The sequence below is a fragment of the Hakea prostrata genome, chromosome 5 (genome assembly GCF_041222555.1).
Source record: "Hakea prostrata isolate BN-2017 chromosome 5, UWA_Hpros_2, whole genome shotgun sequence".
In the NCBI taxonomy this organism is placed as follows: Eukaryota; Viridiplantae; Streptophyta; class Magnoliopsida; order Proteales; family Proteaceae; genus Hakea; species Hakea prostrata.
This window is the reverse complement of record NC_142604.1, coordinates 29,753,210-29,759,522: the sequence shown is the minus strand read 5'-3', so window position 1 is coordinate 29,759,522 and position 6,313 is coordinate 29,753,210.

The window sequence follows — 6,313 nt, the reverse complement described above, 5'->3', positions numbered from 1 at the left end:
GATAGCTACCTTAGACGGTGAGCAATCTGACATGCACTTGCGCCGTAGTGGGCGCGGGCTAGTTCCTCGTTGACGTTTCGACATAGAGGATGAAGCCTACATGGTAACTCCTGAAGAGATCGACTGTGAGATGACTTCAGTCGATGAGCATGAACCAAAGAGCGTGCAGAAGCTCTTGCGGGGTCAAGCTCAAAGGAATGGTTGAAAGCAATAAAGGAAGAGTTGGAGTCGATGAAAGTTAATCATGTCTGGGACTTGGTTGACTTGCCGCCAGGCCGAAAGAAAATTGGGAACAAGTGGGTTCTCAAGATCAAAAGAAAGGCGGATGGATCTATTGAGAGATTCAAGGCTCGTTTAGTGGCTAAGGGCTACACCCAACGAGAGGGCGTTGATTATGAGGAAACTTTTTCCCCTGTGGTTACGTTTGCCTCGATTCGCCTCATACTAGCCATTGTTGCTCAGTTGGACTTGGAGCTTTATCAGATGGATGTAAAAACTGTTTTTCTCAATGGAGAACTTGAGGAAGAGATCTATATAGATCAACCTCAAGGCTTTGAAGCAAATGGACTTGAGCGCAAAGTGTGCAAGCTTAAGAAGTCCATATATGGCTTAAAACAAGCATCTAGACAGTGGAATGTGCGCTTCCACCAAGCTATGATGGAAAATGGTTTTTCCATACTTGAGGAAGACCACTGTGTATACACCAAGAGATCTGATAATAATTATGTCATTTTGACACTGTACGTAGATGACATACTTATGGCTAGCAATAGCAAGGAGCTATTGGAAACCATTAAGAAATGGTTGTCCTCCGTATTTGATATGAAGGACATGGGTGAAGCAAGCTATGTGCTTGGTGTCAAGATTGTCAGAAATAGGCAAAAGAGATTACTGGGTTTATCTCAAGAGACCTATATTGACAATGTCTTGACGAGATACCAAATGCACAACTGCAAACCAATTAATACTCCAGTGGAGAAGGGTTTGCATTTGAGCGTTGATATGGGTCCTAAGACTCCAGAGGAGAAAACCAAGATGGAAAGAGTTCCATATTCCAGTGCAGTGGATAGCCTTATGCACGCTATGATGTATACTAGGCCGGATATTTGTTATGCAGTGGGTTTGGTTAGTCGATACCAATCAAACCCAGGCATAGAGCACTGGAAAGCAATCAAGAGGATATTGAGATATCTCAGAGGAACGAGTAACTACATGGTGTGTTACCAAGGATTGTATTTGCGCTTAGTTGGCTATAGTGATGCCGACTGGGCTGGAGACATTGATGAGCGCAAATCAACCTCTGGATATGCTTTCTTGCTGAATGGCGGGGCCATTTCATGGTGTAGCAAGAAGCAGACTTGTATATCCCTCTCGACCATGGAAGCAGAGTATGTGGCATGCTCAGCTGCGGTTCAAGAGGCTGTTTGGTTGAGGAGATTCTTCGACATACTGGAATTTTCATGACATCCAAAGAGGCTTCCCTTGTCTACTGTGATAGTACGGCAGCTCTTAGCTATGTCAAGGACCTCAAGTATCATGGGAAGACCAAACATATACAGTCGAGATATCACTTTGTTAGAGACATTACATCAAGGAAGAAAATTGTACTTAAGCACATATCTACTAGTCAGATGGTAGCTGACCCTATTACCAAACCTATAGCCAATGATGTTTTTATTTCTCATGTAAAATCCTTGGGCTTGCGTAGATTGTGACTTATTTTTGTACTGAGACTTTCTTATTATCGAGTAATGTGAGTTCATTCCAGCATTTATTTTTTATTCACTTTCTGTGTGATTGTGTTTCTTCTAGCATAAAACAAGATATGTCAATAGGCAAGAGAATGGCTCACTCACACGAGCATTTGCCTCTGGCGCCTTGGAGGCGAGCAGAGATGAGACGGATTATGAATGACTTTGTGTAGGTCAATTCATAACCATGATGTCACCTTGATTTGGAATCAAGATGAGTTTCTCTATTGTGAAGAGAATCGATATGAATGTTCCCACTATTCATGTTGCCTATAGGAGCCAGGTGCGAGTACTTTATGTGGCGCTAGGGTGGCGACAATAAAGAAACTCGGGTTAGGCGCAAGGGGTTGCGACTGGACTAAGACCTGTATGGTGTTGAGATGGACATACGTTCTATTGTATATAGAATGCTCCACCATAGCACGTATATCATACTATGTGTGCTTAGCAATCATTAGAAATGAGAGGATGGATCCCTGCTCCTCTCATTGTGTGAGTCTTGGACCTTATGGTCCATTAGTGTTCTTAGTGACTTTTGACGACATCATGAAACGAAGGGTTGATGTGGCTACTTTGGGGTGTTACCTATGGTCATGATTGATTCGACCTAAAGGGACACTACCGGGAAAGGAGTCAATCCTAAGTGTAGTGATGGTCTGGGGCGAAAGGAAATGTTTGATTCAACTGCACCCTAAAAGTGTTTGCTGGCGCAAACTGTATGTGTTACAGTAGTGAACATTTTAATGACAAGAAGGTGATCTCTCAGAGGGATCGAGATACCTTTAGTCTGGTGAGTTTGAATAAACCTAGGACACTGTGTTATACTAATGATTATTTGATTTGTTTCTATGAGTGATGTGTCATTCGGCCTTCTTGGGAAGGTTTCTAGTTTGGGGCTCACGTGTGCAGGTATATCACCGGTCGCACAACCCATTTGCCAGTATGACTTGTGGATATTAGTGTCTGGGACACAGGTGGTCTATGTATCTGGGATACATAGAAAAGATATCAATATGTATATCTGGGATATACATGTGTGTCTGGGACACAAGAGGTCTATGTATCTGGGATACATAGCAGAGAGATTGAATATGTATATCTGGGATATACATGTGTGTCTGGGACATAAGAGGTCTATGTATCTGGGATACATAGCAGAGAGATTGAATGTGTATATCTGGGATATACATGTGTGTTTGGGACACATTGAAAAATTAACACTTGCCCTTGTGCAAGTGGGAGTTGTTGGAATTTATTAATATAATTAATAAATTAAATGCCCAAGAGCAAATTTGGAAACTCACTATTAGGGCGGTTACAAAATAGGGTTATATATTTTGGTAACCACCGCATAATAGAGTGTGATTGCATTACGTAAGTTTTCCAGAAACGGCGTCTCCCATCTCTCTCCCTTTCTCCAAGAAACGCAAGAAGGAGAAACCCATTGGAGGTTTACTTTCTTTGCTTTAGATCACTATCCCATCCTTTCCACACGGCATTTGGGTTGTGGAAATACTTCCCTTTCCTTGTGATTGTGGAATCATCCCGGTAGAGCTTTGGAGGTGGAACAAGAACGTGGATCCAGATTTACTTCCGCTGCGAATACTTCTTAAAAGGGAAAGCGAATCCAAGTAAGGAATCTTTTCCCCGTCAATTAAACAATATTGATATATATGGAGTATTACCAACAACAACCCTACCTGTTATAAGTTCTGAAATTATGAGCCATCAGAGACAACAACACAAATAAGACGACTAACAAAGATAACTCACACCTAACACTGATATATGTACAACTAGACATAACGTTCCTTCATCTACAGACCAATTTATCGACGACTATTTAAAAGAGTAGAGAGAGTGACATACATTTGCACGTGCATGTTCTAACTAGTATATATATATTATATGGAGTATTACCAACAACAACCCTACCTGTTATAAGTTCTGAAATTATGAGCCATCAGAGACAACAACACAAATAAGACGACTAACAAAGATAACTCACACCTAACACTGATATATGTACAACTAGACATAACGTTCCTTCATCTACAGACCAATTTATCGACGACTATTTAAAAGAGTAGAGAGAGTGACATACATTTGCACGTGCATGTTCTAACTAGTATATATATTATATGGAGTATTACCAACAACAACCCTACCTGTTATAAGTTCTGAAATTATGAGCCATCAGAGACAACAACACAAATAAGATGGCTAACAAAGATAACTCACACCTAACATTGATATATGTACAACTAGACATAACGTTCCTTCATCTCAAGACCAATTTATCGACGACTATTTAAAAGAGTAGAAGAGAGTGACATACATTTGCACGTGCATGTTCTAAATATATATATAGTATTAGAGCAATGGATTTTAATTAAACATGATTTTTAAAGATAATAGAAATGAATCCATTAGGGCCTCAAAATATTATTAAAATCTATAACCAAACAAAAAGAATGCTAGTTTGACCAAGACTATGTTTTCACGGAAATCACCCATATTCCATACAAATAGTACCACACACTCTGGAATTAAAGCTACTTGTTATGGTAATCATTCTCCTATATCCCACAAGAAATAAGAAAATGAAAATCATTGAAGTACCTCTTTTTAGGATGGTTGAAAAGAAAGACTTGACTTTCCCCCAACCTTTTAAGTAGTCTTAGGGGTTGAAATGGAAGACCATAATACACTTATTAATGCTTCAATAATTTAGAAAAGATCCCCCTCAGTATAATAAAGGTACAAACAAGATGTCATTGGGGGCAGTTATGTTCCCTTGTGTGGATAAGATAATATCAAAGTTGCCAATTAAAAAACAAGCATAATACCATAGTAATCATGAGGAATTTAGAAAATTTGACAATAAGAATAAGAATAAGAGAATGATTCTCTTCTTTTTGGACGGCTGAGAATGAGGTGGAAGTGCTTGAATTTGTTGTAGAAAAGCAAAGATTAAAAACTGGCTATAAGGATCTGAGGACAATAGAAATGGAAAGTAAAAAAAGCAACCGAAACCAAAGAGTCGCTCTTACTTTTCTTCAAGAATCTTTTTTCCTACTAAAATAATTTTGCCATATGGAAATCAAGGATATTGATTATTCAAGGAGATAAAAACAATTATTAAAAGAATAGCTTCGAATCCTTAATCCCTTATTTTAGACAATTTCTAATATCATCCGAATCTGCAAATGGTCGTCTCTATTAATTTAAAAAAGACGAATTGATGCCAAAAATTTCCGCACAAGCAGGTTCCAAGAAGGATTAGAAAATGGTTATCGGATTCAGGACAATAAAATGTAAAAGACCACTCAGAAAACCAACAATCCTTTTTTTTTTTTTCCCTAAAGAACTATGTTTTTTTTTTTTCTTTTTCGCTACAAGAATATATAAACCAAATGAATTCGATTGCTCAAGAAGATAAAGGCAAAGAAATATTAAAACAACAGCCTTCAATCCTCAACCCCCTTAATTTCCATAATTTCCACGATGCCCAAGGTTCCCATATAAGTAAGGGTGTCCGTTTTTTTTGGGGCCAAAAGTAAGGGTGTTAATCGGTATAGTTTTGGTAATTTGGTACGGTTTCGATACGGTACCAACTTTGAATACCGAAAACCAGAATCGTACTGTACCGAATTTACACAGTACAATACGGTTTCGGTATTTGCAAAAACGGTTCGGTACGGTTTCGGTATTTGCAAAAACGGTTCGGTATGGTTTCGGTATTAAATCGGTGCGGGAAAACAGTTTAAACATAATATCTAGTGCAATACAATTTTGATACGAACTAATCTATGCCACTTTTGTTATTAGTTCATTAAGATCCTAATGAAATTGCGATCAAACAATGGATAGAAAATAGAGATAAAGCACGTAAATCTAATTAATAGAGACGAAACAAGTAAATCTAATTAAGGATAGTACATTGATATCCCTTAAGTTGGTACGGTACCAATTTAGTACGGTTTCGGTACATACTGATTGTATGAGTACCTAAACTGGAACCGTACTGAAGAAATTCGGTTTCAGTACGTACTATACTGAATTTTGAACAGTGTGGTTCGATACGGTTAAACGGTTTCGGTACACAATTGACACCTTTACGTATAAGTAGATATCATGGAGATAATTTTCTATGCAGGTTACCTAGTAGATTATGCTAAGCAGCTGTTTCGATGCTTTGATCAATTTTGAAGTTGGTACAATACGATATCTCAAGGTTTGAAATTTTTTTGGACTATGAGTTTCAACCTGAATTATCCAAACCATGGTACAATGGTTTACCATACTTCAAATGATAGTCTCAGGGGATTTTAGGTATTTCTCCTAATATTACCTAATATATTGCTAATAAACACAATGTGAACGCTATATATGTTTTTTTTTTTCTTTCTACTATTTCGTCAGATTGGGTCAGCCGGGGTCCGGCCATGAAACTATAGGGGTCGATTGGGGGTTCGACCCCACGTGGTCTAAAACCATGGAGTAAACCACGAGAAGGAATCCTTGGTTGTCAAGGAACCAAACATGGGGATTCCTAGCGA